This window comes from Salvia splendens, chromosome 13 (genome assembly GCF_004379255.2).
Source record: "Salvia splendens isolate huo1 chromosome 13, SspV2, whole genome shotgun sequence".
NCBI lineage: Eukaryota > Viridiplantae > Streptophyta > Magnoliopsida > Lamiales > Lamiaceae > Salvia > Salvia splendens.
In genome coordinates, this window is record NC_056044.1 from 19,164,349 (window position 1) to 19,178,049 (window position 13,701).

Below are 13,701 nucleotides of genomic sequence, written 5' to 3' on the forward strand. Positions count from 1 at the left end.
AAAATCCCTTACGGTTGCATTTTAATCTATTGCCGGGCTTAGATTGAATGTTAAGGTATGCAATTCTAGTTCTTGTGTTGCTAGTTTTGTGAAGCCATTTGATTCTTGCTTTGGTGAAAGTTGACTTGGGTTGTCTTCATTGTTTTGTTGAAGGTCCATAGGTTCCAAGCATCTATCTAAATCATAACACCTTCACCTTCTCCCTTTTTCACCATTTTTATTGTTTCATTTCTTGTTGGGTTTGTTTGGATTGTTGAAATATTTACAAGAGCAAGTCCGGGGCAAACATATGTGTCTTGAATCCTTAAGATTCACATTATTTGGTATCAAGAGCCATTGGTTCTTGTTCTTGTAATTGTTAGAAACTTATCAAAAAAAAAGAAAAAAAAAAGAAGAGATACTTCAAAATATATCCATGGGTTTTAGCTATATATCGGTATATATATTGTTGGGTATGTCAAATTGATTATTCCAAAGTTATAGACCAAAATTGCATCAATTGTTGGGTCTATTGTTGTTGGGTGAAATTGTGCACACAAAGTGTTTGTTGATTTGTCCCATTGGCCTAGCACCTTACTTTCACTTATCTTTTGGCTTCTAGAACTAGTAATTACTTGCCTAGTTGCATATCTTAGTTGTGAATTGTGCTACCCTTGTGGATTAATATCTTGAGAGCAAGTGAGGGAGAGTATCCTAGCCACCAAAATTTCTAAGCCCTCCGAGTGACATTGGGTGTGAGTTTTGGGGAAAAGGGGTACAAAATACGGGAAGTGAGCTCCTCACTAAATTCTCAATTCTCGGGTGTGTGTGTTATTTGTGTTACTAACAAAAGGGACTTGTCCCTAGTTTTGTACATTTTGTTTTGTAGGTACATCAATATGGGTTCGTATGTCGAGTCCTCAATTGAGGAGATGTTGGCCACTTTGATAAATAAGGTGGACAAGATAGATACATGTGTGTCCACAATGCAAGCTAGTACCTCTACCATGCTTAAAGATAATGTCTCTATAAACAAGCAAGTTCATCCAAGAAACACTACTTCGAGTTGGAAAGGCTTTAACCCCCGACTTGGTGGTGGTGACACGAGCCAAAGGAGCATTTCCCCAAAGAAGGTGGACCTATCTCATTCTAGCTATCGAACGAAGGTTTCGTCGTGGTTGTCATCCAATTTCGCTCCTTCAAAGAGCTTGATTCAAAGTGAACGTGACAATGTTAACCGCATTGTTAAAGAGCGTGTCAAATATAGGGTGGATTTTGTTGCCAACGAAGATGAAGAGCAATGTGACGATGAAAAAGAGTCCACGACCATATATGAAGAAGACGCACGCCCAAGTTTCAATGATGGCGTGTCTAGGATAGTGGAAGCCGAAGACGAATGTGAGCCGTTGAATACCCTTCAAATCTTGAACACCGAACCAAAGCTACATGAGGTTGCTAATGGAAACAAGCACTTGAGAGAGGATCGAGAGAAAGAGAAAAAGCTAGAGAGCGAGGGCATGCTTCAAAAGCTAATAGAGTGTGAGAATATACGAAAATGTGAGACGCAAAAGCCAAGAGAGAATGGTGGGGGTGAGTGTGAATCAAAAAAACCGAGTGAGAAAAACTACAAGTATGTGAGGAAAAAAAGTTGCTTGTTAGATTCTAAGATCAACCTTAGGAGGAGTCTAAATCACCCTATCCTTTTTGCCCTTGGTGAGGAGAATGCCCTTTATTTTACTAACTCTTATGACTTGTCTTTTCTCTTTGATGACTTTAGGAGACAAGAATTGGGAGGATTAGAATGTGAACCCCGAGTCGTGGATGTACCGAGTAACTTCTTACCGGTAATAAGATCATGGAAGCGATGTCAAGATGAATCACTCATAACCCAAGGTTCAAGTACACTATCATTGCTTCCTTGTGGCGTTTCTTTGAAGTGCTTAGATAGGATTGATGTGTTGGACAATAATTTGTTTTGGAAAATTGATTTGAACCATGTTGAGCCTATCTTGTACTTAAAGCATGATTTTGTAAATTCAAGAGTGACACATGTGAATAAGATTGATTTTGCAAAGCCAACTTGTGATGATAGCTTTGTCATTGGTGATTTGTGGCATCAAGAGCTTGAATCTTCGAATGCCAAGTCTATCTTTGCATCATATGTTGACCCTTTCTTGATAAATCCATACATTGATAGGCGTGTCATTTCTCTTATGAATTTTAGCTTGAATGATGGAATGACTTCCTTACATGCTAAGATGACTAAACTTTCTTTTGTTGGAAATTTTGAGGTTCTTAAGTGTGTCAATAGAACTAGTAGACCTAAGAAGAGTACATATATTGTTGATTTTATTCCTTGGTCTACTACATGCTTTTATTGGAAATTGGTAAAACCCTTCAATGGGATTGGGATATTCTATGGCCATATCGTAAAGAATTTTTCCACCCACGTGTCTCTTGTGGATAGTATTGTGATTAATGGCACGAGAATGCATTGCTCCAATATTTGTGGATTTGTTCTAAAATAGTTAGAGCAATTACATGGGACTTATTTTGATGAGACTCTTATGCTAGGTGTGGTTGCTTTTTACAAGTTTCATATGTATGTCTTTGTGCTTATTGTGCCTAGGAGTAAATGGATACATTACTCCTATATTTTTGACCATTTTTTGAAACTGTTGGGCAATGGTGTGAAATCTACGTTGATGAATATATTTCATTGATTGTTATATTTTCGTGCAAGCTTCATTTGAGTTATAATGAATCTATTCTATATGTTGAACATGAGTGTGTCAATTTGAGCAAGAATGATGCGTCAATGGTTGATGATGATCTTTCATTGCATAATCTTAAGAATGAGATCCCTTTTGTGCTTGATATTCTCATTGCATCATTCTATTTTGAATATGGTGGTGGAAGTTGGTTTGTTGGTTGTGATTGTGATCACCATCTCCTTGTTAATGAAATGTCTTTTGGGTTCCGAAGCGAAATCAACCTTTTGTATGGTACTATGATATTTGATTTGGACTCGCTCGATTTTGTAGGTGTACTTGATCGGGATTTGAGTACAAATCCTTCAAAAGAAGGAGGGGATGATGTGAATCCGGGAGTCCTAAAGAAAAATCGAAGAACCGAATTTGAGGACAAATCCTTTCACAAAGAAGGAGAGTATGATGTGAATCTAGATATTCAACATCAAAAATCACCAAGACATCGTGGGCCATGGGTGGATTGGGGTCCGAGAATAACGTGGAGACATGGCAAGAAGCCAAGCCGGATTCAGAGGTCTGATTCAAACTGGAATTTCACTATGACGATAAAATCCAAATCCACTCCTCAGACCATCATTATCTTCATCGTCGAAAGAGCTTCGCGTGGGTATTTTGCATGCCTCAATCGGAACCCGGATGAGGAAGTTATGATCGTTTTAAGAAAGCCGCGCAATGCTGAATGAAACGCGCGGGCGGGCGTTTTTCCTCATGCAAAACGCCCAGTCGGGCGTTTTTGTCGAAAGATCAGTTTTTGTCCAGAACTTCGCCCGGTAGGGAGAAATGAACCTAGGGAAACGCCCGGTCGGGCGTTTTGTCCGGGATGTGACTTTTTGACCAAGAATTGTTTTATTTTGCTCTTTTTTCACTTCTAGTATAAATATACATGTTAGGGTTTTTCTTTGGCAGCTTTGAACATTTTGTAAACCTACCAAAGACTCTATTGTGAGCATTCCTCTTCATCTTTGAAGATTTATCAAAATCCCTTGTGGTTGCATTTTAATCTATTGTCGGGCTTAGGTTGAATGTTAAGGTATGCAATTCTAGTTCTTGTGTTGCTAGTTTTGTGGAGCCATTAGATTCTTGCTTTGGTGAAAGTTGCCTTTGGTTGTCTTCATTGTTTTTGTAGAAGGTCCATAGGTTCCAAGCATCTATCTAAATCATAACACCTTCACCCTCTCCCTTTTCCACCATTTTTATTATTTCATTTCTTGTTTGGTTTGTTTGGGTTGTTGAAATATTTACAAGAGTAAGTCAGGGGCAAACATAAGTGTCTTGAATCCTTAAGATTCACATTATGATTCTAGGACTCCATACGACGGAAAACGGTACCAGTCGAGTCAGCATCGATCTCAACACGGAGAGGAGATGTAGGAAAGGAAAGTGGAAGACGTCGCTGTTGTGCGAGGATTTCCAGACGTTTTTCCGAAGTGTTACTTGGACCGCCGCCAGATCGACAAGTGGAGTTTACGATCGACCTCGAACCAGGAGCCGCACCTGTGTCTAAGGCACCGTATCGAATGACGCCTAAAGAGTGGGAGGAACTCAAGATACAACTTCAAGAGCTCATGGACCTAGGATTCGTTAGGCCTAGTGTCTCACCGTGGGGCACACCGGTGCTTTTCGTCAAGAAAAAGGACGGGTCGATGAGAATGTATATCAACTATAGAGAGTTGAACAAATTGACTCTCAAGAACGAGTATCCACTGCCGAGGATAGATGACCTGTTTGACCAACTCCGAGGAGCCGGCGTGTTTTCAATGATGGACTTAAGGTCCGGATATCACCAACTGAGAGTTCAAAGGGAGGACATACCGAAGACCGCATTTCGTACAAGATATGGTCACTATGAGTTCGTTGTGATGCCGTTCGGTCTAACGAATGCACCTGCGGTATTCATGGACTTGATGAACCGGGTATTCCATCCGTACCTGGATAATTTCATTTTGGTCTTCATAGATGACGTCCTGGTCTAGTCAAAGAACGGGAAGGAGCACGAGGAGCATCTATGAATCGCTTTGGAGACGTTGAGGACCGAAAAGCTATACGTCAAATTTAACAAGTGTGAATTTTGGCTGAAAGAAGTAAACTTTCTTGGACACATTGTATCGGCAGAAGGAATCCAAGTGGATCCCGCCAAAGTTGAGACTGTACAACAATGGAAGTCACCGTCTACACCGAACGAGATTCGGAGTTTCCCGGGGATTGGCAGGATATTGCCGAAGGTTCATAGAAGAGTTCTCCAAGATAGCGAGACCAATGACCCAACAACTCAAGAAAGGAGTCAAAGTCAATTGGACCCCGGAGTGTGAGGCAAGTTTTCAACTCTTGAATGAGAAATTGACCACCGCGCCAGTGTTAGCTGTGTCGGAGCCAGGAGTGAACTACGTAGTCCGCACCGACGATTCGAAGGTGGGACTAGGATGCGTGTTGATGCAGAACAACAAAGTGATCGCCTAAGTGTCACGACAATTGAGACCGCACGAGTTGAACTACCCAACCCACGACTTGGGGCTAACAGTAGTAGTGCATGCCCTAAAGATTTGGAGGCACCATCTCTACGGAGTTCGATGTGAAATCTTTACGGACCACAAGAGCCTGAAATATTTCTTTGAGCAGAAAGATTTGAGCATGCGACAACGAAGATGGCTCGAATTAGTAAAGAACTACGATTGTGGCATCAACTACCACCCTGGCAAAGCAAATGTAGTGACAGATGCTTTGAGCCGAATGAACCATTCGCAACTAGCTTTTTTTTTCTGACGGAAGAGGAAAGTCTAATACGAGAGTTTAGTAAAATGCAATTGGAAGTGGTAAGGGCACCTGTAACAGTGGAAGGCCGAATTGCCACTTTAGTGGTTGAACCTAATCTAAGAACGAGAATCGTTGCAGCCCAACGGATGGATGCGAAACTTGAAGAAATTTGAATTGAAGTGAGAACTGGCAAATCTGGAAGTTTTAGTGAGGAGTCCAACAACGCCCTCACTTTTGAAGGGAGACTGTGCGTACCAAACGACGTGGAACTCAAGAACGAGATCATGAGTGAAGCTCATGAGACTCCATACACCGCTCACCCGGGAAGCACGAAGATGTATCAAGACTTGAAAAAGTCCTTTCGGTGGAATGGCATGAAGAGAGACATAGCGGCATTTGTGGAGCGCTGCTTAGCCTACCAACAAGTGAAGGCTCTACATCAACGACCGTACGGAAAGTTGCAACCACTAGAAATTCCCGAGAGGAAATGGGAGCACATCGCCATGGATTTTGTGACGGCATTGCCAAAGACACAAAAAGGGAATACTGCTATATGTGTAATTATAGACCGACTCACCAAGAGTGCACACTTCATACCGATTCCCGAAACGCATGGATCGAGCAAGCTAGCTCAGATCTACATAAAGGAAATAGTGCGACTGCATGAAGTCCTAGTGACAATCACGCCCGACCGTGACCCGAAATTCACATCAAGATTTTGGATCAGCCTACAACGTGAGCTAGGCACTCGACTGAACTTCAGCAAAGCATTTCACCCGTAGACGGACAGACAATCCGAAAGAACGATCCAAACCCTCGAGGATATGTCGAGAGCCGTGGTGTTAGACCAAGGAGGAAGTTGGGAGTCCGCACTACCACTAATTGAGTTCTCCTACAACAATAGTTTCCAGGCAACGATAAACATGGCGCCGTACGAAGCCTTGTATGGGAGAAAGTGTAGATCCCCGCTCTACTGGGACGAAGTTGGTGAGAGAAGAGTACTCGGGCCCGATGCAGTTGAAGAGATGGTTGGAATCGTTCGACAAATTCGTGCAACGATAAAAGAAGCTCAAGACAGACAGAAGTCATACGCGAATGCACGACGAACCGACTTACAATTTCAAGCGGGCGACAAGGTCCTTCTCAAAGTATCCCCGTCGAAAGGGATAATGCGCTTTGGTGTCAAGGGAAATTTGAAACCGCGATTTATTGGGCCTTATGAAATCCTTGAAGGAGTGGGTCCTGTTGCATACCGTTTGGCGCTACCCCCAAGCCTTGGAAACGTGCACAACGTCTTTCATGTGTCGCAATTGCGGGAATACGTGTTTGACCTAAAACATGTGATCCACTACAAAGAAGTCGTTTTGAACCCAGACCTGAGCTACGAAGAGAGACCCCAAATAATTTTGGACCGAAAGATCCAGAATGTGAGGAATAAACCGGTTGCTTGTGTGAACGTACTTTGGAGAAATCATGGGCACGAAGAAGCCACGTGGGAGAATGAGGAAAGAATGATAGAGCTGTACCCTGAACTCTTTCCTTGAAGATACCAAATTTCGGGACGAAATTTCTTTTAAGAGTGGTAGGATGTAACGCCCAACTTTTCGAACCCTAAGACGATTGCTTTAATTTTATTTTAATGTCGCGAATTAAATGACGGATTGTTATGTGATTTCTTTGGTGACCTAATTTTGATTTGACTGAGTCAACTTCGTTGATTTTTATGACGTGGCTTTTAAATAATTGATGAGAGATGAAATATATTGCGGTGAATTATTTTCCTAAGGGTGAGTGAGATTAAATAGGATCATCAATTTTTCATCTTGCCCTTTTCGACCACTATTGTTTATTTGAGAGGAATTCTATTTTCTTGGATTTAATTATTTGTTTGGGATAATCATCCAAATTAAATCCAAAGCCCAATTACTTTATTTCTTCATGAGAAAAAAATCGATCTCTATGCTACTCCAAGGAGGTTTCGAAATTTCCTAACTATGGGAGGAGGAAATTATTCCACTATATTAATTGATCTCCTAACTATTTCTTTCCATGAATGAATTGGAATATCCTAGCAAATCTTGCCTTACCTTATTCTATTAAAGATTTGGAAATTTTTCCTTGTGGGAGGAACCCAATTTCACGCCTACTTCCCTATGTTTTGGAAGGATTATTATTAATTTTCTGCTCCGTATTATTTTATTCTACTCCGTGAAATAAAAAATTTAATCATAGGCTAATTAAATAGCCTATGATTTTCGAAAATTTCCCCTTATTCCTCCCCATAGTTCACGCCAATCTCCCCATCAAATCTCCTTCAAATCTTCACTTAATTAATTCTCCAAATCTCCTTTAATTAATTGGGATTTCATTGCACTCTATAAATACAGGCGGAGAGAAAAAAAACCAAAAACCTAAACTACATGTCTCCCCCCCTCTCCTCATTCCACACGCCCATCTCATCCCCACACCTCCCCCACTTGTTCTTCTACTCCACTCAAGATCTTTTCATCCTTGCCAAGAGTTGTTGAAGAATCAAGATTTATATTTGTTCTACCGATCGTTTCAATCAAGAAAGGTACAATCGAACTTTTCTTCATCCTCTCCATTCAAACATTGTTTTGACTCCCTCGTGCATATAGTGAGTATAGGGATTTCAAATCCAGGAATTTAATCGGTGGGAATTCGTGTTTGAATGAGAACAAATTGTGAATATGCGTTTTGAATGAATTTGTGTGAAGTCTAAATGAATCATGGGTGAATGATGTGTGATTATATGAGAACATGATTGTAAGAACCTTTTTAAGCATGGTTGTGTGTTGGAAGCATAAAAAGGTTGTGTTTGGACGAATGAGGATAAAACCCTGATTCGAAATTTGAAGCATGAAATCTGTAGTGTTCGGACAGTAGACTCAGACGCATGTTTGACCAATCAAGAGAACTCCTTTTTGTACGATTCTTTTTTCTGAGTAAACCTCAAGGTGTCTTCTATGTCGTGTGTGAATTTTAACCTATTTGGACGAAGGATGAATGTTTGGTGAATTTTTGAAGTTGCCTGCGCAGTTCTGCCAGAAATTGTTTTTCTCGACCAGTGAGTTATGTTTTCGATTTGACCGACCTAAAAAGATTATTTTGATGTGAAATTTTAACTGAATGATTTTCTATGTGTCTACTAGCTGTATTGTGGGAAAGTTTCAGCCCCAACGGAGGCCGGATGAATTTTAAATGATTTTTACAAAATGACCGCGTTTTTCTGCCAGATTTCTATCCTTGCGAAAATAACGGTGTTGTTGTGTTTAAATGATATACATGAGTTAAGGAACCCACTCTATAATGAAGTGATGTGTTATTCGATGATGCATGCTACGATGTGCTTCCTTTTGTTGTTAGGGAAAAGGGAAAAGGTGGGGACATGCATAATTATGAGTCAATGTTTGTGATTGATTGGTAATACATATTATCTAAAGGTGATAACTCGTACACGAAGCGTGATAACAAAGGGAAAGAAGTACTTAAGGTCTAAACGGTCGAGGTGGGCTTTCTTTTAACTAAGGACAATGTCCTAAATACTTTATCGGTGGAAATTACTATGTTTATCATGTCGTGTTTTGTTTTAACGTGCCTATCTGATGTGGCTTTTGCCACTATTATTTAAATCGAATTCGGGTCCTCGTATGGCCGCAAACCCTACTCGGATTAGTGTACACCTATGGTAGATCGTGTGCTAGCGTACGGGCTGGCCGGTCTAGTGACCTGGTTTGCGGCCGCATTTATTGGCAGATATGGCTAATGACTATGGTAAAATGACTGATCAGTCGACTTTTACTATGGGAAATGATTTTTAGTGCCTCAGGCCTTTCTAAAGCTAAACCCCGATGGTTACTTATGTATGGCATGACAAATTATATTTTTACTAAAAAAATGTTTTCGGCATGAGCCACTGAGTATTATTTTTATAGTACTCAGCCCAGCATGTGTTTTCCCTATGTGCAGGTTGAGCGACGACGAGCGGTTGGTGGTGTTGAGCAAATATCAATAAAAACTATGGTTGTCTTGAAACACCGAGTGTCGTTGTGTCTTCACACATGACTTTACTCTTCTCTTGGATGCTTCCGCTATGACATTTCCTTTACTTGTCTTTTATTAAACTTTGAAGTTGTTTATTTGAATGTTTGGAAACTTGGTATCATTTGAATAATGTCAAACCCTTGGTCGTTTTATTAATTCTGAGTCAAACCTTTATTGAAACCCTAGTTTTCTATGTCTGTTCTTTAAGGTCTTTAATCACGATCGCCCGCATTTATTAACACTAAAGGGCGGTCGTAAATTCATACTCGTCCTTCCGTCCCACGTTATTTCAGTCATTTTAGAAAAATGATTAAAAAAATAGTCAAAGTGGAGAGAGAGTAAAGTAAGAAGAAAATAATGTAGAAGAGAATCTTCTTGTTCGTATTCTTTGTTTTACTTTATTCTCTCACCACCTTATCTATTTTTATAATTTTTCCTAAACGAATGCAAAAAATAAGTGACTCCAGTAACGTAGTTCAGAGAGAGTACTATATCTCTTCAATTTCGATTCTAGTCTCTTGAATTCAAAATTTTATAGTGGTGATCTGATCTCTACAGTGGTATCAGAGCCACGGGGATTACCGTGGCATACCGAGTCGTTAAATAAGGAGGTGAAGTCGTTAGAGTAAAACTCAGCCTCTAGTATAGGCTCTAGTATAGGCCCTCTGATTCGTCGGTACACCTTAATGAAAGGTACCTGCTCTGGTAACTAAGTGTAGAGTGTGAAGTGTGTGTGTGTGGATTTTTCAATTATTAAAAATTTTAAAATTTTAATTTTATTATTAAATTGTGATATTAAATTTAAATATAATATAAATAATATTTATATAATATTGTTAAAAGCTAAAATAAGAAGAAAGGAATATGAAATGGAATGGAATGGCTATTCCCATGTGGAATGGAATGGCCATTCCAAATGGAATGATGATTCCTAAGAAAAAAAATTATCAAGCAAAGCAATGGAATGGAGATAGGAATGCCATTCTATTCCATCATACCAAGTAGGACCTTAGGGCTTTCTAGTTTCAGATTTGGGTATTGCTACTGGTAGTTGTCGCCGCCCTCAGACCTTAGTTATTACTACAGCTATTAGTTACTGAAAAGAACTTTGATACAGACTTTGAATATAAGTTTACTACTGATGAGGCTCGTTTCATGCATGTGTTCTGTGATAAAACTACACCCAAATACTATAAACTAACGTCTAATTTTGAGTCAGGTGTGTGTGAAAGTCCGCCATATTCAGAAAACAAGTGGATCAGTTGGGCGGACGAACAAATCAAGGAGAAGGAGTTAATTGCTGCGCAAACGGCTCAAGTTAGATCAAATGGCCTGCGGCAGGAGCACCAGACTAGAAGATTGAGCATCACATAAGAAAGATCGCCAAGGGCGAAGGGTAAGAAGGACTTTTCGAAGGACAGTTGCCCTAGGGTTCAAGACCTCACGCTTTCCAATAAATGGAAATAGAGAAGGATGAAGGAGGCAACTTCCAGTTCTTGACACTCAGTAGACTTCAGCTCTCTTCTAGGGCTGAAATGGGGGGCCCCAACACTCCAAACTCTAGATTTTCGTAGCATACACTAGCTTTTGATTTATGTTTTGTCTAGTTGTGAAGAAAATTATGGATAAGTTGTTTTAGGATGTTTAGATTTAGTAGCTGATTTGTGTTATCTACATGATCATGGTTTAGTCTCTTATTTACGTAGGTGCAATTTAGTTTTTAGGAGTAGATTTAAATTTATAAGTTGTTATGATGGTTTCGTTGTTCGTAATTGTTCAGATCTGATTTTGCTTTGTTTTTAATGTTGATTTCGTGAAGAAGATGAAGTTGTTAGAAAAGTTTTGCTTTATCGTACGCTTTGCAAGCGACTGACAGTCATTCACTTTTATTATGTTTGTCCATTTTTGGAAATTGCATGATGAGTTGATCAAGAAGATTTTAGTTCCGTTTAGTAAGTGGATCAATTTAGTTAGTTTACTCTCTCAAGTCAAGTAGTTTAACTTAACCCACTGGAAAGCGTGGCCTCAGCCATTCCCATTCGTGTCCGCAACAAATAAAAAACACATCGTCTATGTGGGATCGATCCTTACTTTCCTATACTAGTTAATAGTATTGTGGGTTAAGGTTTTGAAAATGCTCTCGAGTCCCTCCATTCACCCCACTCAAGCCGGATTAAGGCAAGTTGATCGGTCTAAATCTCCACTGGACCCACTCACTAGCATTCGTAGGTAGAAGGCACACATTTGGCTAGTTGGATCAGTTTGACAATCTAACTTGAGCAATCCACAACGAAGATAAGAAGAAACGGAGCGAATCAATTGCAGCTTTCAACTACTTATATATGTTTGCCATGTTTTTGGCTTTTAAACTAAACAGATTGGCTTTTAAACTAAACAGATTTTCCACTAAATTACTGATGGATTTTTACTGAAAATGTGATCAAAGACATTATAGTTGGAAAGAGGATTTTAACCAGAAAGGATCTCCTCATACATAGTATACTACATTTCTTAATACGCTATTAAAAAATTGACAAATGGATCTCATTTTTTGGAAATAAAAGTTATTGCATTCCATGTGGATATTATTTATCAATAAACAATAAGATTTCAATTCTAACTTTCCTAATACATCATCTACTACGCTAATCTAAAATAAAATTTCACTTTTTCCAAATTTCATTGTTTTTTATATTGAAAATAAATAACTAAACATATTTTTTCAATATAAGAATATTGAAATTTTAGTCCTTTTTATTTTTATAAAAACTGCTCATATGTCTATTTTATACTATTGTAGTGATAAAAATTGTGAGCAAATACCATCTTTAAAAAAATTATTTAAAAAGTATGAATAATTAACTGAAATAATAATATTCGTTGAATAAAATGAATACTAATAAAATTGTTTATACTTATGAGCTATACAGAAAATGGAAAAAAATATTATATTATATTTTAAATAATAATAAAAATTGAAAAAACAATAGAAAAGGCCATATGCACGATGACACAAGTTTTGTGTAAATTAATAGCACTAATATTTTGATGATTCATTTTAATAAAATTGATACAAGTTTTGAGTAAATTAATAATACTAAATTACTAATATTTTGATGATTCATTATAATAAAATTGATACTTATACAAACTTAATTTATAAAATGCACATATTGTGATAAGTAGAAAATAACTTTAAATGTTAAATACTAGGCACATCCTATCTTATACGACTTGGCGATAATTTTATTATCATTATTTATTTTATTTCTATTATATTTTAATTATAAAAATTAATGAAATTTGGGAAAGTTGAATTTTATTATTTTTGTATTAGTGTAGTAGAAGATATATTAGGAAAGTTGGAATTGAAGTCTTTATTTTTTATTATAAAGAAAATCCACATGGAATGCAATAACTTTTATTTCCATAAAATGAGATCCATTTGTCAAATTTTTAATAGTGTATTAAGAAATGTAGTATACTAGGTATGAGGTGATCCCTTCCGGATTTTAACTGAGAACTTAACCTATCTTATGAAATTTTATCAGCAATAGCAACACATAAATTACGAACAGTAAACAACAGTTACACTATATGGAAATTGTGAGCTGAAAATCAAGTAAACACCAAATAAACTACGAAACACTTTGAAATAACGAATGAAAATAGAAACTGTATTAACTAGAAATTGTTTGAACATCCACAGGAAAAACTTTAAACTATGAAAATCTACATTATTCCATAATGACTCCATATATTATACACAATAAACCTCAATCTTTTCCTTTCTTCATTCAATGAAGTGTATTTATATCTTTCTTTCTTTATGTTAAAAATTGTGTAAATGATTAAATTACCCAATTCATTACAATTTGAAACAATTCAATTACCCAAATCATAACAATTTGAAACAATTACCCCAAAATTGTAAAAAATATAGTAGTAAATAACAATAAATATCTCGTAAATTAATAAACCACAAGACAATAGTAATTAGTAAAATAAAATCCTTCAATAATCTCAGAAAACAAAAACAAAAAGAACATACTCCAAAAACAAAATGAAATGCAGGAAATTAAGGAACACAAAAACCACGTAGTAATAAAAAGTGCACAAAAACCCTAACTACATG